This window comes from Pan paniscus, chromosome 5 (genome assembly GCF_029289425.2).
Source record: "Pan paniscus chromosome 5, NHGRI_mPanPan1-v2.0_pri, whole genome shotgun sequence".
NCBI classification, from domain to species: Eukaryota; Metazoa; Chordata; class Mammalia; order Primates; family Hominidae; genus Pan; species Pan paniscus.
The window spans coordinates 27,622,446-27,645,077 of NC_073254.2; the positions used below are offsets into that span (position 1 = coordinate 27,622,446).

General features: G+C 41.2%; 1 protein-coding gene and 1 long non-coding RNA gene across 6 annotated transcripts in view; one reads left to right on the top strand and one right to left on the bottom strand.

Moving 5' to 3' along the window:
* The window catches only part of PHACTR1 (phosphatase and actin regulator 1), a 574,931-nt gene that overhangs the window by 252,545 nt on the left and 299,754 nt on the right, over window positions 1–22,632 (top strand). The gene's annotated exons all lie outside the window — the stretch shown is intronic.
* LOC134730574 (uncharacterized) overlaps window positions 1,941–22,632 on the bottom strand; it is a 36,330-nt gene continuing 15,638 nt past the window's right edge. The window contains exon 2 of the long non-coding RNA XR_010112382.1: window positions 1,941–20,405. This is a non-coding gene — a long non-coding RNA (uncharacterized LOC134730574). The remainder of the gene's footprint in view (window positions 20,406–22,632) is intronic.

The following is a 22,632-nucleotide window of genomic DNA, read 5'->3' on the forward strand; positions in this document are numbered from 1 at the left end:
GGCAGTGAGCTGAAATCTCGCCACTGCACTCCAGCCTGGGCAACAGAGCAAGACTCTGTCTCAAACAAACAAACAAACAAAAAGCCATTTTTATTTACCCCATCTTTTTTGCCAGCAGTAGTATGATGACAGGCTTTAATTAAACATTACAATTAATTAAAAATTAGAATGAAAGATGTTGATGCCATATAAACATTTCCCATTTTATGCCGTGGGTAGCTCATGTGCATGAACCAAAGGCTGACCAAAAACAATCATCATTGCCAATGTCTTCTTAACCATTTTCTCCATAAGCTGAAACTGTGTAGTAGTGATAAGTAGTAGAATGATCATTAATAGAATAGACATGGCCAGGATAGTCATGAAGTGTTTCCTGTTATTCATTGCAATACCCTGTTTTGAGACCTTGTGTGCTCTGACCTGGCCCTTTGAGTTAATGTAACCCACTCGTGTCCCAGGGCTGAGCAGCACAAACCAGCTAGGGCTGGAAGAAACAAATCAGGGTCCCTCTTGTTTGTTTCTTCTCTGATTCCATCTTCACCCAACACTAGCCGTAGGGTTAGTCTTTCTTTCTTGGCCTGTTTGCACCATCTTTCTTGGGCTCTTTGCACATCATACTTAGCTGTCTTCTTTGATACCTGAAGGATGCAAAGGTTGTTCCAGGCAAAGGCACATGCACATAGATAGGGCTGAAGGCAGAAGGGTGGGAACTGTGAAAACTCAAACGACTAAAAGTAATTACAGTTTTGCTGTCCTATCACTGAGGGATGGGAAATTGGTAAGGTAAGCCTGGAAATGTAAATACGACCCAGGACAAAAGTCCGCATATTGTATGAGTCCATGTATACGAAATGTCCAAAAAGACAAATCCACAGGGACAGAATATGGATGAGTAGTTACTGAGGGGTAGGATGGGAATAAAGAATGGTGGTAAATCACCACCCTATTCCTTTTTAGGATGATGGAACTGTTCTAAAATTAGACTGTAGTGATGGCAATTCTGCACTATGCATAATACAATTTTGCAAATATGCTAAAAAAAACCATGAAATTACTGTGAATCACATACAGGTGAATTTTATGATATGTAAATTATGTCTTAATAAGCTGTTAAAATACAAAAAGCATTTCACAAACCCTGCTAAGGAGTTTTGTTGTTATCCCAGTTGAGGCAGGAAGGTATTAATGATGCAGATACAAGCCTTTACATTTTAGAAAGCTCCCTGGGGTATTATACACAGCCCCTGCTATGTAAGGTTGGGGTGAGAGGAAGAGAACTGACTTCTGTTGAGTACCTACTGTATAAGAAACACTGTGTAGAGACTCCTTACGCAAATTATTTCATTTAAACTTCACAACAACCTACCGATACCTTTTACTATATCTGGATGGTTTGTTGCCATTGCAGTAGGGTTGTGATTCTATTGGATGTGATATAGTATAAACAACCACTGCTTTACCTGTGAGGTAATTAGGACTCAGAGAGGTAAATAGCCCAGAGGCACGCAGACCAGACGGGAAGTGGCAGAACCAGGATTGGAACTCAGGGGATGTCTCATCTAAAGCTTTGCTCTTTCTACTCCACTCTGCCACCTTGAAATTGGGTGAATTCACGTGCATAGCATGAGGTTGAACTGTTTGGTAGATTGCCCAGCATTAATTCCTACACATAACCCTTGTGTTAGTTTTCTGTTGCTGTTATAATAAATTACCACAAATGTAGTGGCCTAAAGCAACACTAGATTTATTCACAGTTCTGGAGGTCAGAAGACCAAAATCAATCTCACTGGAATTAAGTCAAGGTATAGGCATAGCTGGATCATCCTGGAGGCTCTAGAAGAGAATCCATTTCTGTGTCTTTTTCAGCTTCTCTGGCCTGCCGGCATTCCGTGACTCATGGCCCTTTCCTTGCACTGCTGTCACTCTAACTCCTTTCTTTCTTTCTTTCTTTCTTTCTTTTTTTTTTTTTTTTGAGACAGAGTCTCGCTCTGTCTGCAGTCTCGCACTGCACTCTTGCTCAGGCTGGAGTGCAGTGGTGCAATCTCGGCTCACTGCAACCTCCACCTCCTGGGTTCAAGCGATTCTCCGGTCTCAGCCTCCCAAGTTGCTGAGACTACAGGCACACGCCACCACACTGGCTAATTTTTGTATTTTCAGTAGAGACGGGGTTTCACCGTATTGATCAGGCTGGTCTCGAACTCCTGACCTCAGGTGATCCACCTGCCTTGGCCTCCCAAAGTGTTGGGATTACAGACGTGAGCCACCGTGGCTGGCCTATATCACTCTAACTTCTGCTTCTGCCATCACAACTCCTTTTTCTCTGACTTTGGGCCTCTTGCATTCCTCTTATAGGGACCCTTGTGATTACATTGGTCCCATTTGGATGATCCAGGATAACCTTTTCTCAGGACCTTTAATTTAATTACAGCTGCAAAGTCCTTCTGCCATGTAAGGTACCATATTCACAGGGTCAGGATTAGGCCACCACCCTGCTCTAGAAACCCTTTGTTTAAAAGGAGTCTGAGAATAAATGTAGTCTTCCACATTTTGACCTTGAACATAAGCTCAAAACCTTTTCTTTATTTATAATAACAAAAGCAAGACTAGATTAAATAATACTATTATTTATTTGCCTCCAATTTTAAATCTCCTCCACTCGAAATTTTAGAGGAATAAAATAAAGACTTGATCATGTGCCATGAAGAATATCATTTTCCTTGGAAAGCATTATTATTATTAGTTAATAAATTACAAAATAACTTTCATATGTTCAGCCCTCAGAGAGGTCTCATGACAAAGGAATGTGGAAATGTGGACAAATGGGAACAAACAGGCACGTAGAATAATGTTTACATTGCATTAGAAACTGTTTTGAGGTATACTTTCTCTTCTACCATTTCATTCGAGACAAATATGAGCTTCATAAAGCTCTTTTTCAACAGGTCAGCGTGTTGTTTTTTAAAGGATCTGTGTTATCTATTTTGCTCTAGGGTTGCTCACTTACTGCCAGAGCTGTAAATTGTCAATGTCAAGGCACCAACAGAAGAGGAACAAAACCAGAGGCCGTGAGACAGCCTTGACTGTTCTGACCAAAGGCACGCTGCAAAGAAAGGAGCTTATTGATTGTTATTCAAGGGTCCTGGGTTCTAAGGGGTTGTCTTTTCAAGGTGGGAGAACTAACCATCTTTAAACAAATAAACAAACAAACAAACAAACATATATATTAGGGGTTGAAGAGGCTGGGATTTTTTTTTTTTTTTTTGAGTTGGAGTCTCACTCTCTCACCCAGGCTGGAGTGCAGTGGCATGATCTCAGCTCACTGCAACCTCCACCTCCAGGGTTCAAGCGATTCTCCTGCCTCAGCCTCCCGAGTAACTGGAACAACAGGCATGCGCCACCATGCCTGGCTAATTTTTGTATTTTTAGTAGAGACGGGGTTTCACCATATTGGCCAGGCTGGTCTCAAACTCCTGACATTGTGATCCACCCACCTCCGCCTTGCAAAGTGCTGGGATTACAGGTGTGAACCACCGCGCCCGGCCAGGAGTGTGAGATTTTTTAAGCTCCTTTTCAGAGTTTCCCTATATATTCTCATTTCTCCTTGACTAATGCAAGCAATGCCATTCTCTGTAACTCCTGTCACCTTCACATACTGTATCATCCTCTTAATCTTTTGTTCTCTTCTTACGCTCAGCATATCACCATGGACTTTTTCTATCCTTCAATTCAAATCTCATGACAGGCTTCTGCTAGAAGTAGTATTTTAGCTCACAAATGTCCCGGCCCGTTAACCAGATTTGTCTCACTCACAGAGTAAAAAACTGGTGGACTCAGGATATCTGCTCTCTGACATTAACTACTCATGTGACCTTGAGATCAGTTTGTCAAGATCTCAGTTTTTCCAGATAAAAATCAGTTCACCAACATTGTCTAATTGGGTGAAAACTCAATTGGGTGACAACTCAATTGCGGTGCCTTTCAATTCCAATCTCATAAACTCAGAACATTTGGTGGATACAGGAAGTATGTGCTGCGTCTTGGGGTTTGGGGTTTCCAAAAGGCTGACCCAGAGATAAGATTTTGAGTGCAAGCGATATTTTGAGAGGTGCACACAGAAAATACCAGCAGAGATTTGGGGAAGTACGACAGAAAAGAGAAGAAAGTCAGTAAAAGGTGTTATTTTCAAGCCACTGACCACTGTGTGAAACATACCTCCAAGTTATTCCAATTTAAGTGTGTAGAAATTGGGGTATGTATTCACTTACTTCCTCTCCATCATTGGATGATCACTGCTTCATTGAGCATTGTCTCCCATACTCCTACAGTCAGGGAAAAAAGCCCTCTGTACAATTGTAGATGTTCCCAGTAAGCTTCTAATTAGAAAAGTAAGTGCTACTGGGTTATGGGCCAAGGGAGTGCTGACTCTATCTGTTACAATGAGTGTGAGAGGTGTGGGGGAAGTATGGGAAATGAATAATAAATTAGGAAATAGGAAAGCCCATGGCCTGTGTTTTGCATTCTTTTAAACTTGCTATGACATTTCTAGAGATTACAAGGCATTGTTCTGCAATGTTTAGCAGCATAAACATGCTACCTCCATGATGGACATGGACCAGAAAATTAATTTGCAGCTACACGTTAAAGAAGAGCTCACTAAGATCCTGACCAGAGTGAAAAGGGGGACATGTTAATAAATTATGGCTGCTCTGTATTATTTATATGAAAATACTCTTAAAACTTCACTCTGCAAAAATCTGCAATGAATTTTTTTCTCTATATCCATTCTTCAGAAATGACATTAAAATGTTATAGCACTGAGACATTTTAACTATTAAGGAGCTCATTTTCAATTGCTTGGTATAGAAGGTTCAGTTTGGCCAAAAGCCTTTCTTTATGTATTTTGGGTCTTTCTTTTCTTTTATGAGACAGGATCTCACTCCGTCACCCAGGCTGGAGTGCAGTGGTGTGATCAACTGCTCACTGCAACCTCGACCTCCCAGGCTCAAGCAACCCTCCCATCCCAGCCTCCTGAGTAGCTGGGACTATAAGAACACACCAAAATGCCTGGCTATTTGTAAATTTTTTTGTAGAGACAGAATCTCACTAAACGCTGTTGCCTAGGTTGGTCTAATTTCTGGGCTCAAGTAATCCTCCTGCCTCAGCCTCCCAAAGTGCTGGGATTACAGGCATGAGCTGCCTTGGTAGGCTGAATCTTTCTTTAAATGCACCAGCCAGTGCTATAGGTAAAATGGGCCGAATGGTCTTATGATCATCCATTGAAAAGATTTGGCATTTAGATATGCTTTTAGAAATATATGGAGCAGGAGGAATGGGATAATTTAATTCGTTTTCCCCCTTCTGAACTTTATTTCTGAGAACTCAACTTGCCAACATCTATGAAAAATAGAAGAGGCTTAGCAATCAATCACTGGGGGAGGGGGTGATGGAAGGGGAAGGAGACAGCTGGCCAAGGAATTCTAAGCTTCAATCATTTTGTAGTTCAGAACAAGAGAGCAGGATTGCTGACTTTTAGATTTCTTTTCAGAGGTAGTGCGTGAGCGGCATATGGAATATTCTAATAAAGTCAAGTATAGGTTTAACTCCTTTAGGAAACAATCAAACAGGTAAAACGTGAGTCTTTGGGTGAATTTTAAATAAGATTTGACTTATGTGTAACCTGGGATCTTAGAATAAAAAGGGACTTTGTAGAGCATCTGATTCAACCCTTCCATTTGACTCAAGAAGAAACCAGGACCTTGAAAGTTTCAGAGATTTGGCCACCAGGACTCCAGAACTTTTGGACTAAAGTGTTCTCATACGTGTCCAGGGCTCCTTCTGCCCTACCCCATTGCTATAGTCTTTCCCGCTTATCAGCAATTTTACTTTCTGTGGTTTTAGTTACTCATCGTCAACCATGATCTGAAAATATTAAATGGGAAATTCCAGAAATGAACAATTCGTAAGTTTTAAATTTCACTCCGTTCTGATATTGTGATGAAATCTTGCTCCGTCTACTCTGTCCTGCCTGGGTCGTGGATCATTCCTTTATCTGGTGTCTCTCCTGAAGATGCTTCCCACCTGTGAGCCACTTAGTAGCCATCTCAGTCATCAGATCAACTGTCCTGGTGTCACAGTGCTTGTGTTCATGTAACTGATTTTACTTAATTGCTCTACTTTATTATAAGTAATTGTTGCTAATCTCTTACTGTGTATAATTTATAAGTTAAATTTTATTATAGATATGTATGTATAGGAAAAAACATAGTATGTATAGGGTTCGCTATGATCTGCAGTGTTTGTTTGTTTGTTTGTTTGTTTGTTTGTTTTGAGACAGAGTCTCGCTCTGTTGCCCAGGCTGGAGTGCAATCGTGCAATCTTGGCTCACTGCAACCTCTGCCTCCTGGGTTCAAGCTATTCTCCTGCCTCAGCCTTCTGAGTAGCTGGGATTAGAGGCGCCCATCTAATTTTGTATTTTAGTAGAGATGGGGTTTCACCAAGTTGGCCAGGCTGGTCTTGAACTCTTGACCTCAGGTGATCCACCTGCCTTGGCCTTCCAAAGTTCTAGGATTACAGGCTTGAGCTACTGCGCCTGGCCAAAAATGATCTGCAGTTTTAGGCATCCATTGAGGGTGTTGGAATGTACATCCCTGCAGATAAGGGGGGACGGCTATATATTGCTGCTGTTCCTTTTCCTCCTCTTCTACTTCTCTCTCTCTCTTTCACACACACACACACACACACACAGACACACAACACATTTAAACAAGACATTCAACTTGAAAGGACAACTATCTAGGACCCATTTCTTTTAGCTTATCCCTATATGTAATAGCTTCACACACTCTCTCCCCGTAAAACTTATAAAGTTATCCTTGGCTTTACAAGGATGGAAGTAAAACACTGGAATCCTGCATTCAAACAAGGTCTGCAAGGATTTGTGTGAATCATTTGATTAGCAATGAGAGCTCAGTAATTAGTGTAATGTAAGGATCGAAGTTAAATGAACATGCCACTAATGGGGAAAGGTGATGTTTTCATGGAAAGTCTTTTTCTAGATCTCCATCTTGAGAAACATAGTGGGCCATTTAGCTTTTAAAAGTGAGGCTTTTAAAAGTGTGGCTCTGTCCTGATTCTCTCAGCTTCTCTTCGCCTGATCTGTTCCAATGTCTTTGTCATTTAACATCTCTGAACCTCAGCCTCCCCCTGTTGAAATAACATTTCTTGGCTGGGGTAGATCTTGTTTTGGAGGAGGTCTTCCTAAGGAAAAATATAGAAATATCTGATTTTGAAAATTTAGGAAAAACATATGTGCATGTGAACACGTGGCTAGGTCCTCTCCCAAGGCCTTTGGAAAGGGGCCCAGGCCTAATTTCAGCTCCCGTATCTTCAAGGCAAATCTGCCTGCATGTTTCAGCATCCTGCATGATATTTCCTTCCATCTCTAGAAATCCAACCGCATCCTGCCTGGCCTGGTTTGCAGCAGTGCCCTTGGCTAGGCCCCTGAGTCCCATCCACTCCACTGCTCCATCTCCCACTGGCCGCCAGAGTCAGTGTTCAAAATCTGAATCTCATCGTGTCACCCCCCCTGCCTTGTGCAAATCCTCTCTCCCTGATTTTCCATCGTCTTAAGAATAATCACTAATTCTTTAGAAAGGCATCCAAGGCCTTCCAGGAGGGTCCAGTCCTTACCCTTCCAATACTTGTTCTTGCCAGGCTCTCAGGACCACGTCCACACCCCAGCCACTCATGCTGTCTGCCGTTCCACGCAGTCAGGGCTCGCCTACCTCCATGCCTGCTGTCCTGCTCTGCCTCCTCAGCACTCTGGCTGCCATATCTCTCTTTTAAGACTTTGCTCCCAAGACACCCAATAGTGATGTCTCTCTGGGCTCCCCAATAAAAATAAGCATTCTTTCCCTCCCTGCACCCTATGTCTTAACATCTGGGATACATTGTTGCTCTGATGAGCTTCTCCCACCTACAAAGCTTGACAATAGTCACATATGTCTTCTTTGTATTTGCAGTGCCTGCTAGGACGGTGTTGGCTTATAGTTGATGACATGTGTTTGTTGCATGGGGTCGACTTCATATTAACTCCTTACTTACCACAGCAGTATCAAGTCTCAAGGGAAAGAAGTGTTTTCCAGCTTTTCAGACTGAAATTAAGTACTAACAAGTTACGAAACTCAAAATGCCTCCATCTGAGTTGTTTGACCACCAGGATCATTATAGATTTTAACTGGAATATTCCTAGTGATTACTGGGCTTGGTCTTCTGCTTTTGTAGACCTTTGCAGCAGGAATAAGAAAGGGCAGCTGGTGAAAAGAGGAGGCAGATGCCCCTAGCACTGTTTTGTCCTTAATATGCTCAAAATGATTGTAGATTTTAAGGCCCTTTCTTTAGAAGAAGCTGAAGAAGAGAGTGGCCAGGAGACCACTCCACTCCCACCTCCAACCCAGCCACTGAGCACATTGTCCCTGGTGGACCAGGGTCTGTGTTGGCCAGAGACTGTCATATTTAACCTTTCTTCAGGTGGAGGAGGTGGAAGAGTGAATTCTGCTTTCTTTTTGCTGCTTGAAAAGTTTACCTGGCCCCTTATTCTTCACTTTGGGCAGATTCCCTCTAATCGTTATCATAATCATTAAGCATGTCTCTGAATCCATTAGGTGCATCTCTAAACATGGCGGTGCTGCACCAGGCATTGAACAAAGGATGCAAGTCAGCCAGCAGATCCTACCTTCAGGAGTTCACAGTGCACATGTAGCTATGAGAGAATAGTTGGCGAGGTCCAGAGACCCCTCCTGAGCTCTGTTTTGCAGTTGCAGTGGGTCTCTGGTGGTCTGACATTCTGAAGAGATCCTACTCTCATCCACAGAACGGTGGCACACCCAATTAGAATGCACCTTCACATTTTCATTGCTTGCATCGTGTTGTTTTGGTGTAACTTTGTAGCATTGTGAGCCTCGCACACAGGCATTATTGTTTAGAGAAACGTTCCCTTTCTATGTTTGTATGGACCTCCAATGCAGTGAGTTTTCCTTTAAAGAAAATGACCCCCCCTCCAAAAAAAAAAAAACCCCACACCACAAGTGTTACAGTGCATTTGGGGAATTCTGTAAGCCACTGTGATTCTTTCTGGAACAAAATCAAACGCTAAAAGGTTGTTTCATCCTTTCGTTGTTGAATACCTGGTAAATAACATAGTTTATTTGGAATGACTGATTTAAGAAGACCTGCTTTTCACCCAGAAAATGGCTCTCCAAAATGTTCTTTTTTGTTTGCATAAGGATGAAATCACTTTCACAATTAGCATGCCTTGTTAGCCACAAGTGGAGATAGTTCTCTTAATGGTACGTAGAAATGTTCAATCTACTGATGGAAAAGCTGATGACATAATTAGGAGATCCTGGTCAAATTATTTTGTTTTGTGTCATAGCAAAAGGAGGGTGGCATAAGTCCTCAAGATAACAGTTTTTATCTAATAGTGAAAACTTGTTATTCTAAGTGCATACAGAAAAAGAAGCATGGAGTATGTGTGTATGTATGTGTGTGTACGTGTGCATGTGTGCACGTGTGTGACAAATGACAGATGCTAAAAGGTTTATTATTTGGCCTGTTGATTTACATTTGCTCTTGCAAATCCATCTGCCCACTAGCCTTAAAGTGACCAGGATGAGAGAAGGATTCATTATCTCCCCTCATCACCCTTCCAGACCTAGACTCAGGGCACCAGGATCTGGCGTGTCAAGCATGTCCCATACAAGTGATATTATATCCTCCCAGAGAGCAAAGTATGTTTTGTCAAATAGCACGGTGACTTGCACTTACCCAATAGTGCCCAGTAGTCATTGGAATGAATCCATAGGAGAGTTAGGGGTTAAAATTGTGGTGAGTTTAGATTCACTATTTTTGAGTCACAAACAGAATGACTTCTATGTGTGATTGTGGCAAGGAGGATAGGATGAAGTGGGCAGTTTAAAAAAAAAAGTCTATGAAAACTATTTGAGACTCCCATGTCCTAAGTCTTAGGTAAATTCTTTTTACTTCATTCTAGAGACACTGGTGCAGACCAAAGACAAAGACAGCCCGGAAGAGATATATCCTTGCTGTTATTTATATATTTTTATGAAGTCTCTCCTTAGTCATATTTTCATTTTTCAGAAATCCCCAAGTAGGACTGAATCTGCCTACACGATGTCTTTAAAATTAAACTTGTACATCAGTATTCATAGCTCCGCCTACTCTTCCTCCCATTTTTGAGGTGTGTGCGGGTTATACAGATGCCTGGGGATGTGCTTCCATTCTCCTTGACATAAACCTGGTCAGCTTCCCTCAGGATAACTGGTGGGAATGCTCGCCAAACAGGATTACAAATCAGAAGTCCTCAGTTATGCAGCCTGCAACAGTCAGCTTATTCCTGCAACATTGCATTTAATCTATCTTCTTGCATGAGTGCTGCATTTAGGAAACTGGCCTTTTCAATAGGTGAATGTGACTAGAATCGCCAAGAACTTCATAATTTTTTCAGAGCTGATTTCATAAATATAATAGTATAAAATACTGGTGAAAAAAGTAATCAAAAAAAGGATGCTAAAGACAATAGCATAAAAACTGTTCCCCATCCCTGCCTCTCTTGCAAAGCAAGCTAATTGGAACTGTCCAGCCAAATGTCTTGTTACTGATATGATTTTGTGCCTTGGCATTTTCTGATTACTACCATGAATAGGAAGAAAACCTTTAAATTAAATGAAGTAGACAGTATTTCCCTTCTTTCTCCTATTAGAATATGAACAATCTGAGAAAATCTCACATTGGAAAGATTTTTATCATGCTTACGTAGGAAAAATTCCACAAAGCATCCCCAGATGTAAGCACTTTTCTTTACCTGTTATTTGAATTGCCAAATCTTTTTTCCAGGTTAAGAGGTTAGGAGTTCTCCCATTCAGAATTTTATCATGGGATCGCTGTCTTGACTCATATTCATTTCCCATCCTCGATTGGGCATGACATGACCAGTGAACTGGTTGAAACAGGAAGTCTCTGAACTACAAGGAAGAAAACTTCAGGGTACAAACCATGTATAAGTGGGCAGTTTGTAGTAGGTAGCTTAAATGTATGCCTCAGTGCATCTTGGCATATATATTTTTATATGTATTTTCAATATTTTCTGCTTTATTCCCAGGGTCTAGATCAGGTCCAAATGAGTTGGCAGTTGCTTGAACCCCATCAAATTATTTGTATCTCCCGAATCCACCTGGGCTTGCTTTCTTTCTCTAAGCCCCTCTCTGCCACCAGTTTGATTTCTTGTTAGACTTTTCTACATCTTTTTTGCTTACTCTCTCCCTTCCCAAATCCCAATGAGCCTCTTTTACTAATGACCTTTGAGAAGAGATTAGATGTTTGCATATTGACTTGAAATTCCAGAACTGAAACAGGTAAATTGTAAGGTTGCTTTTCACCTAATCAACAGGTCTTAACATCCTCATTCTTAGGCTTTCCTCATGTGACTTCCCCCAAGTTAGCTGGCCCCTCCTGGCAGCTCTCTGCAGCTCCCGACAACCCCTAATAGTCCTCTAGATAGAACTGCCCAGGTTCTAGTCCCCAAAGCAACTTTTTCGAGCTACTGCTTAGAACCCTATTTAATCCTTTCCTCTGAGACATGAATGACTTTTCTACTGCTTGTCAGTTGTTTACTCAGTTAAAATTAACCTATCAGCCGGGCATGGTGGCTCACGCCTGTAATCCCAATACTTTGGGAGGCCAAGGCAGGTGGATCATGAAGTCAGGAGTTCAAAACCAGCCTGGCCAACATGGTCAAACCCCATCTCTATTAAAAATACAAAAATTAGCCAGGTGTGGTGGCGAGCCCCTGTAATCCCAGTTACTCGGGAGGCTGAGGCAGATAATTGCTTGAACCCGGGAAGTGGAGGTTGCAGCGAGCCTAGATTGCGCCACTGCACTCCAGCCTGGGTGACAGAGCAAGACTCCGTCTCAAAATAAATACATAAATAAACAAACAAACCTATCTAAAGTTCCCTTTCCAGGCTTGCTCTCAAGAGTCAGTTTACTTTCCCAAAAATCACTAGACTTGAAATTGAACAACTGGGGTCCAAACTCCTGTTTCTATCACTTTTTGAGCCTCTGTTTGCTCATCCATCCAGTGGATAAGTTCCTGACTCTCAAAAAATGCTCTACTTTTCTAGCTATAACTAATGAGATGTATATTCACAATAACTATGCAATTAGAGATGTTACATCTGGTGTAAATGAGAGAATTTTTGAATTTCTTCTTTGATCATTAAGGCTAAGACCCCTAAAGATATGAAGACCAATCTTGATTTTACATGTGAAGAAAGTGCTCCTCCATACCACAGTCATTTAGTTAGTAGAAAAGCTGAGAACAAAACCAATGCTTGAGATTTCCAGTCCCTTGATTTGTTTTTCTTGTATAACAAGTTGAATTTGCAAACTCAAGGAAATACAAATTAATTTAATGCTTGCTGCAAGGAACTGTGGATAGCACTGAAAATACAAAAAGAAAGCCTAGTTTCGATTTTCAAAAAGATTATGAACAAGTAGAGAATAAAGATAGGTCACTAACTAATTAATACAGGGCAGAGTGAAGTTAAGTGCTAAATAAAGCAAAATCTGATTGTAATTTATCTGATTCAAAAGAGGAGGTGGCATTTAACCTGGGTCTTGACAGTTATGAAAGATTTGAAGACATGGAGAAGTAGAGGGCGGGAAGAGCACTCCAGACAAAAATAATTACAAAAGTAAAACCAAAGAGTCTTGAAGGTACATGGTGAGGACTTGGAATATAGAAGAGGATAATGTTAAGTAGAGGGTAGGAATTCTAAGGAGACGTATTTATTATTTATTTATTTATTTATTTTTATTGTTGTACTTTAAGTTCTAGGGTACATGTGCACAACGTGCAGGTTTGTTACATATGTATCCATGTGCCATGTTGGTGTGCTGCACCCATTAACTCATCATTTACATTAGGTATATCTCCTAATGCTACCCCTCCCCACTCCCGCCACCCCACGACAGGCCCTGATGTGTGACGTTCCCCTTCCTGTGTCCATGTGTTCTCATTGTTCAATTCCCACCTATGAGTGAGAACATGCAGTGTTTGGTTTTCTGTCCTTGCGATAGTTTGCTGAGAATGATGGTTTCCAGCTTCATCCATGCCCCTACAAAGAACATGAAATCATCCTTTTTTATTGCTGCATAGTATTCCATGGTGTATACATGCCACATTTTCTTAATCCAGTCTATCGTTGATGGACATTTGAGTTGGTTCCAAGCGTTTACTATTGTGAATAGTGACGCAATAAACATACGTGTGCATGTGTCTTTATAGCAGCATGATTTATAATCCTTTGGGTATATACCCAGTAATGGGATGGCTGGGTCAAATGGTATTTGTAGCTCTAGATCCTTGAGGAATCGCCACACTGTCTTTCACAATGGTTGGACTAGTTTACAGTCCCATCAACAGTGTAAAAGTGTTCCGATTTCTCCACATCCTCTCCAGCACCTGTTGTTTCCTGACTTTTTAATGATCGCCATTCTAACTGGTATGAGATGGTAAGGAGATGTATTTAGAATTTAGATTAAAACCTAACTAGTCTGGGGCCATATAGTCAAGAGTGTGGCCTTTTTTGTTGTTGTTGTTTTTTGGAAATTGATAACCATTGGAGGTAGTTAAGGAGGCAGGCGATGTGAGATAATTTAATCTTTCAACAAAGTAGCTCCTTCCAGAACTGATGTTTGGACAGATTGAAGAGCCAGAGGGCATAGATAGTGGGAATAGAAAGAAGGGCTGGTTCTAGAAACATGCCATGTCAGGGCTGGATTTAAGTCAACAATTCTAACCTTAGGAACTTATATCATTGTTTATTTCTAAGTTATCCCCTCTGGTGTTCCAAGAAAGAATCCCTTTTAATATATGGTCACCACTTTCGATTTTGTCATTCCATGGGTACTAACCTGGTTACACCTTTCATTTATAGGATATTAGCTAAAACTAGTTTTAAAATAATTTTGGGATCATTACTGGGGAGAGGATGGGTCCTGTTGTCTACACCTCCCCCAACTGAGCAGTTTGTTTCATAAGGAAAAAGCAAACCGTCTAATGATGAATCTATAATACTGGAGAGTTCATCAATCACAGTTTCAGAACATGCTCTTAATAAACAGGAAGCCCAGGAAATTTTTATAGCACATTCATGGAAATGTAAGAACAAAATCTGAGCAAGACCAAATGACTAAAATAGTTATTTTGAGTTTGAAACTTCTCACTTACAAGTTTTGGAACTGCTTCTATACTTGGCAAAAGCCGGGTTGTCCCTTAAGTTAAAATCATCTAAACCACAATATTCCACTAGTATATATAGATACAATTTCATCCAACTGAAACCAACTAAAATTTATTTTTTATTAATAGAATATGAGGTTCATAGGCATCATCAACATTCTAAGTTGATACTTTAAGATGCACTTTGAAAAGTACTGTTTATAATTTCTCTATTTCACACCTCATCTCCATAAATTATCTCAATAATCCAAATTTTCTATGGTTCAATTTTCTTGAACCATAGGAAAAATATAAGCCTAAGGTCTTACTCCAATTGAGAAATTAACCTGTAGAGACTAGATTTTGCATGGGCTCAAATAGAAGGCATAGGTTTAAAATTGATTGAAGGTAGATGCAGTTGGATCTCCTGTATACCAGTAAGTACCTCCTGTAATTTTCTTCCCGATGAAAAACCAAATTATTTTGTACTTTAATGTATTTAAATGTGGCTACTGTTTATATTGACCATACTACATCATCAGAAGTTTGTAAAGTACTACAAATTAAAAATATATATATGTATATATATATATATATATACAGAGAGAGAGAGAGAGTCATACACACACTTACACAAACACGAATATGAAAGTTAATAGTATTTTTTATAAAGGCCAAAACCTAGAAACAACTCAATGTCCATTAAGAATAGAATGGATAAATTAATTATGGTGTAATTATGCAATGGTATAGTTCACAGAAATAGAAGTAACAAAATCACAATTATGTAGCTGAATCCCATAAACATAATATTAAGGGAAAGAAGCTAGAACACGTATTGTATAATTCAATTTATATTAAGTTCAAAAACATGCTAATTTTCTTTTTTTTTTTTTTGAGATGGAGTTTTACTCTTGTTGCCCAGGCTGGAGTGCAATGGCACTATCTCAGCCCACTGCAACCTCCGTCTCCCAGGTTCAAGTGATTCTCCTGTCTCGGCCTCCCAAGTAGCTGGGATTACAGGCACCTGCCACCATGCCCGGCTAATTTTTGTATTTCTAGTAGAGAGGGGATTTCACCATGTTAGCCAGGCTGGTCTCAAACTCCTGATCTCAGGTGATCCACCTGCCTCGGTCTCTCAAAGTGCTGGGATTACAGTCACGAGCCACCGCGCCTGGGCTAAAAACATGCTAAATTAAACTATAATGTTAGAAACAACTTGCCCTGAGCTTTCAGGAGCAGGGGTGGGTAGAGATTGGGATGAGGCATCAGTGGGGGCTTCAGTGACACTGGCAAAGTTTGTTTTCTTGATCTGGGTGATGTCTGCATGGGCATCCCAGGACCTTGCACCGGTGACACACATAGTTGTGTATTGTGGAGCTGAAAAAGTATTGCCTAGAGTCTTTTCAGACCTTTCATTACTAAATAGACAATAGTTCTAACATAAAAGATCTGATGTGCTAGAAACACAGCTGACAAGAATTCATGGAGTGCTATGGGCCTACTACTGTATGGTTTCAGTCTTCAGCTCACTAGATGAGAAGCCATAGTAATGCTCTTGCGTTCATTATTCCCCCAGTGTTTGTTTGATGCCAGTTCTATGCTAGGCAGCATGCTAAAGAAAGGGATGGATAAAACACGTTTTGCCATCAGAGAGCTTCCAGTCTCGTTTGGGCGACAGATATGTGTGCATGCCAGATAGGTGTGCATGCCAGATAGATTTGCATATGCATGCCAGACCCCATGATGCCAGCATAGAAGACACCTACGGAAGATTGGTGGGGAGGAGGATCCATCTTACTTGTGAGGACGGGTGTATGGAGAGATTTGAAGGGGAGGCGGTATTTGAGCAGTCCTTGATCCATCAGTATGCTTATCAGAGAGGACTCAGAAGGGCGATATAGTTCAGAGAGAACAAGGTAAGCAAAGGTTTAGAGAAGTGAAAGCCTATGGTTTGCTAAGAAATGCATCTGAAAGACACCTGTCAAGATGCTAATAGGGGCTACCTCAGAGTGGTTGATTTGTAAATGATTTTTCCTACTTTATATAAGACTGTCATCTGTGCATTTTTTACAATAGGAATGTACTGTATTCACAATTGGAATATATATATCCACACATCTATATATGTATACACATATAAGTGTATATGATTTTAAAAGAAATGTAATATGGACGATTATGATTATAGCCAATAATCTATTATGACTAGGTTTAGAAAGATACAGAATATTAAGGATTTTTATTTTATTCTGCAGGTGAGTGGGAGATAAGAAAGGCCTTTTTACAGCAGAATGACATTATCCATTGAAAAACACTTAGAGAACAGCTCAAAAGAGTATTTGATTCAGCTCCAAAATATGTTACATCAACATATGCAACAAGTCAGAGAAGAAAATAGCATTGTGGACCAGAACATTAATGAAAGGCTTTGTAGAAAGACATGAGATCAGAGCTCAACTTGGAACAATTTGTAATAGTTAGGTAGAAGGAGAAGGCATTTTAGCTGAAGCAAAGCATGAGCAAAAGCAAAGTGCTGAGGACAAATGTTTCTGTTTGGAAATAATGAGATCTGGGGATGCACAGGTGAAACCACGGGAGATTAAGGCAGCTTCTAGTTCCAAAAGGATGGCTTTGGACTTGATTGTGTAAGCCAGAGGAGATCTTCAAGCAGAATGATGGGATAAAAATAGTTCTTGAGCAAATAAAGCTCATTCAGCAGCAGTGTTTAGGCAGATGCAGCAGGAGAGGCACTTGTCTGTATGTGGGGTGCTGACAGTGGAAGAAGTAGGAATAGAGCGGCAGAGGTAACCCATTTTAAAATTTAAAAATTTAGAAGGGTGAAGATTTGCTAGAATAAGATGGAAGGGTTAATGGTGTTTCTACTGTAGAGCAGAATTCTAAAGTCCTGATGATAACTATAAATTGCCAGAGAATCTCACTCACATGAAAATGGCAACACCAGTCCCCACTATGACTGCATGGATGTTGTGAATTTTCCAGCACTTGTGCTAGATGGGACTAACCACTTACACTCTCCTGCTGAGGCCCCTTGGCAGCCACTGGTGCACATTTCTAAGAGGGTTGGCTAGCCTGTGGCTGTGGGAACAGTCAACTTAGCTGATCACAGGGGTGGGCCTTCAACTCTAATCTTAAACATATCATGTGGCAGCCAACTAAGGTCATCAATGTGAATTAATATTGGAAACTGAATGCCTTAGGGTCCATTTGCAGTACATATTGGCAGGTAAAAGACATAGAGGAATAAGAGTACCATTTCCGTCAGAGCTTTTTAAAAGATGGAAGAATTGTCATAAGCAATTACAAGTTAAATAGTCTTCATCCAGACTGATTGCTGGAGCTGACCTAGAAATCATCTCAAAGTATTATGTGGCACGAAGCCACATCACACTGATCACCAATTACCATGGGTAGGTAGCAGAAGTGTGTGAAAACTGTCTGGATGCCATGCTAAATATTCATAATGAAGTATTGAAGCGGAGGCTCCCCTTTGATCCTTGGCTACAAAGTTATCCGCGATGCTAATAGAGGTGATGCATTATGAATGAAGATATGTCCATCAGGCAATCATGGAAAACCACCAAGATGCAAAAGTATAATGTTCGCAAAGTACCTAAATATCTTTTAAATTCCTTGATCTTACCTCCCCAGTGTGTAGAGCATATTATTCCTCTTTTCAGATAAGAAACCTGAAGCTGAGAGGTTAAGCAATTTGACCAGCATCATGGTGGTGAATAGATAGTGGGAAAAACACTGGTTGGCCAAGACAGTCATGTTCGAATTTCAGCACCGCCCTTATATGTAGAACCAGAGATGCATCACTTAACCAGTCTGCCTTGCTGCCTCCTGCTGTAAAATGGTGATCACAGTAAGAGCCTACTCATCTCACAGGGGTTTTGAGAGGATCAAAGAGATAATAGGTGTGAAAGCAGGATTTAGGTGCAAGGTACCGTCAGTGTGACTAGAAGGTAAAGCTCCTATACATTTTTGAACTTGGCAGAGTCCTCCAAGGAATATAGATCTCCTAGAACAATGTGTGTCTCACTCTGCCTGTTGCTGCAACAAAGATTCAAGAAGGCAATTACTGTATTAACCACTCAAGATGAATATTTACCCTGGCATCATAATGCCTATCTTATAACGTTGAATCCTATACATGGTAATTAGTAATCTGCCTCTGAAATACTAATACAAAAGGTGACTTTCAGGTGGGCAAGCCATCTATTCACTAATTTTCCAAACATCACTGCTATTCATGTGTCCAGGAACTAAAGGCACAAATATAAAGAAGATATAATTGCTTTCCACAGAGTCTCAAAGTCTACTGGGGGAGATAGAGATATAAACATATATTCACAAAGCCAAGTGAGAGGTGAGGCATGAAGAAAATGCTTCAGGGTCACTGAGGGTAGAATGAATAACTTTGTCTGGGTAGTCAAGAAAGTTATCATCAGGAGGTGCTATCTGAGTTGCAGATTATACCAACATATAGTCTGGGAGGCCAGCAAGATAGATGTTGGCTTTGTTGCTCATTCCAGTGCAACTTCAGAGTTTCTGACCCAGGCCAGAAGCACCTCGCCCCTGCAACTCCCATTTTGGAGAGTTTCTCTTGATGTTTTCTGTTGGGGACCAGTCTCAACACCACCCGTAGGGTATCTAAAGTCCGGTGGCGACAAAGGATTGAGAAGAGACAAGTTAAGAGTTTATAAAGGTGGGAGCCAGGGGGCCAGTTGCAAAATGGAGGCTGCGAAAGGCCCAGAGTTTTGGTCTCCACAGTATTTATTGAGTACAGTCACTTAGATCAAAGAAGCAGATGTTCAGGACGAAACAGTGAAAGGGAGGCAATGTGTCATAGGCGTAATCTATAGCAATAGTGGTTTAAATGAATCTCCTTTGTGCTCAAACAGCATATCTTTAACTTATCGGAGAGTAGCTAGTGGGAGAAGGCTTAACTAGGAGCCTATACGTCTGTCCACATTTCAGTGTTCTAAAGGAGTGTCTTTCTCCTTGAACACAGTGTTTACACGTAAGAGAGCAGGTCTCACTCTGAGCATGGGAACATGATGGCAATTAGGAGGCTTTCCTCCTCAGAGGACTCTTGTGGCTTTCCACAACTTATTGTCCCGTATTTTTATGGCCAGTTTATACAGGCACTCCAGAAGCCCTTTTCCCAACAGTTTGCCAAGGTCTTATGAGATGCCTGGATGGCAAAGCAGTAGTTGTCTTAGCTAGGAGCCCTGGGCCCAGACCAGACCTGTGCCACCGTTACACCCCTGTTTCTTCTTTTTGGGATACTCTTCAATCTTCCAATTCCATTCCACCCACCCCCAGCCTTGAGAGTTGATCAGATGTCCCAAGGAGCTCAGCACTCCCACATGTGGTTGGCCTTGGGCCCTGTTGAGACTGAAGAGTACCCTTGACCTTTTCGTGGGCAGGAACTGGAGTGCACCAGCTCTGGGACCAGCCGACCACTTCAACACCAACAGGAATGAATTTCACTCGCTCGAACTTGCTAGGCTGAAACCCTCACAAGAGGGAGCACACAGGATAGTGGGTGCCAGGGCCGGGCCAAGCGCTTTTGGGCTTCAGCCCCATGGCAGCATTCTAAGGGTGTGTACAGTTTTAGCTACAATTTTAGCTTTTTGTAAATTTAGCAAATTTATACAATTTGCTGTCTATGGATGGCTAAGTGTTGACAGCTCAGTGGTAGGTCAGGGTGACAGCCTTCTGCACCTGCCCCTTTGATACCCAAGTTCTTGTTTGGCATCCAGAAGAATCAGATCACATGAACTGTTTGAAAGGTGATGAATGCAGAGGATTTTATTAAGCAGTGGAAGTGGCTCTCAGAGAATCAGGAGCTGGAGAGGGGATGGTGTAGGATGAAGGTGATCTTTCCCAGAGACGACCGGGCTCCTCTCTGAAGTCATGCCATCTAAAGTTAAGCCACATCTATCTATAGTCTCCAATGCTCTGTTGCTTCTTCTCTTGATGTTCAGCCACTTTTCTCTTTGCCAGCTGGGGTCTGGGGTTTATATGGGCACAGGATAGCAGGGCGAGGCAGGCCAAAAAGGCAACATTTGGGCTGGAAAACAGGGATAACTTTTCTCATTTAGGGCCATAGTTTCCAGGCTTGAGGGTGGGGCTTTTGCCAGGGAACCGCCCTCTTCTGCCCAGTATTTCCCTGCCTCCTGTCCATATCGCTATTACCTGTCTCTTGTTCCAGGAGGGTAGCCTGCCAAGCAGTTTACCCTGCTGACCAGGATGCCATTTCTTTTATAAATCAGGTGAGATGGGTGCTAACACACTGACTCAGGGTGATACAAATTGCTTCTACAGACAAGGACCCTGGCACCCAAGGGGTGGCCCTGGTTTGCAGGGCAGTAGATGAGCATGTTTAGCTTGTGTCTCCACAGGACTGCCCCATACTGGAAAATTTTCCCCTTACAGAGCTGATCAATATGTCAGTGCTCAGTGATTACAACAGGTCATTCTGTTACCTGCCAACTGAATACTTTCTAAAGAGGCCGGCAATACAGAAAAGTGGTCTTATGCAGTTTCTCTGATGTCATTAAAAATATTCCCTTCTACTTTTTGGTTTGTTCTTCTCTTACAAAGTCCTGTCCTACATCATTTTCTTCTTAAGAAAAAAATAACTATAACTGAACTGAAACTTCCTCATCAGCATTTTGTTGCCATATGGAGAAATAAGCTGGATGATGAGGACCACTATTGACAGAGGCCAGCACTCGTATGGTAGGCACTGAGGAAGAAATGGAAGTAGTTTAATAATTAGATAAAACTATAATGGTTTTGTGTTTGGGGAGGAGGAGATCACGAGCACAGTACTTTCTAAACACACTTTATTTAAAGCTTGCTCAAGACCTCAAATAATGAAAATATCAAGTATTCAATGTAATAAGCTTTGCAAATTTCCAATCAGAATACACAGTCTTACTCAATTATGGCACTGACATAAGTATGTTTCTGTGTCTTTTTTTTTTTACCCTTATGAAAGGTCTTTCAAAATCCTAATTAGTATCTGCTATTTTCTAACACCCCAGATCCACCGACAACACACACCTTGTTATTTTACCACGTCCCAAAGTTAAACCACTGACTTAAAGGAAGCTGCAGAGAAGGGTGAGCTCTAGGTTAATAGAAGACAAGGCCTTTCTTCCTTCTTTCTCCCTTCTCCAATCCCCTCCAAATCCCCAGTGATAAATGTTGAAGGAGAAATCAGAGTTTCCTCCTCTTACACTGTAAATAAATTGAAAATGAAGTCCCTTCATGGGGCTTCATATTTTAAAAATTGAAAATCTAGAAAGATGTTAATTAAATTGTCAAAAAGCTTCTTGCCTCATTTCACTGCACGGCATAACCAGGTAGCCAGAAGCTAAATATAGCCTCTGAGTGCTATTCTTGGCTCTTAATATAGTGTTAATTATTTAATTTAAACAATATTTCAAACAGTGAGGAAGAAAACCAGTTGAAGAAGAGGTCAGAACAATCGGGTTCCATAGACATCTCCCAGTTATTGCTAATTCTCTTTATTCTCTGACGTATCTCTTATCTGTGTCTTGGACACCATGTTGCAAGTGACAAGTTGTACAGAACTTTTTAGTAGATGTCAAACTCACCTAAACTAAATTCATTCATTTACCAAATATTGAAGCGGTGCTGTTTTTCATTGCCTTATGCCAAGGAAATTGAGGATGCAGATGCACACAAGGAATGCGTTTAAGAGCAGAGGTTTGATAGGCAAAACAAAGAGAAAAGAAAAAAGCTCTCTCTCCTACAGAGAGAGAGGGGCTCCCGAGCGGGTCTTCCGGTTCTGTGGTGAAATGCCCGGGGTGGGGCAGGGGTTTATAGACCAGCTTGAGAAGGCAGCTTCTGATTTACATAGGGCACAAAATATTGGTCAGACCAGGTATGCCATTTACATAGTGCGTGAAGAAGCTGGCCTCCCTACCTTAATCTTTTATTATGCAAATGGGTTCTTTACCTGGCTGGCGCCATGTTGCCTGCTTCTTTACCGCACACATAGTTGACAAAGAAAAAGGAAGATAGAGCCTCCATGTTGAACATGCCTAGCCCCCGGGTGGCCTTTTCTTATTGGCACAGCTGCCAGCATTCACCTGTGTAAGCTTCTAGCTTGCTTATCTATGCTTGCAGCTTGATTTTTCAGGCCGTTTTTTGTTAGAAAAGAAATGATTTTGGGGCTGCTTTTTATTAAAAGGAAACCTTACTGAGGACTCTCTTACCCTCACTATCTGCCTAAATAATTTATTTCTAGCTCTTCTATCAATATT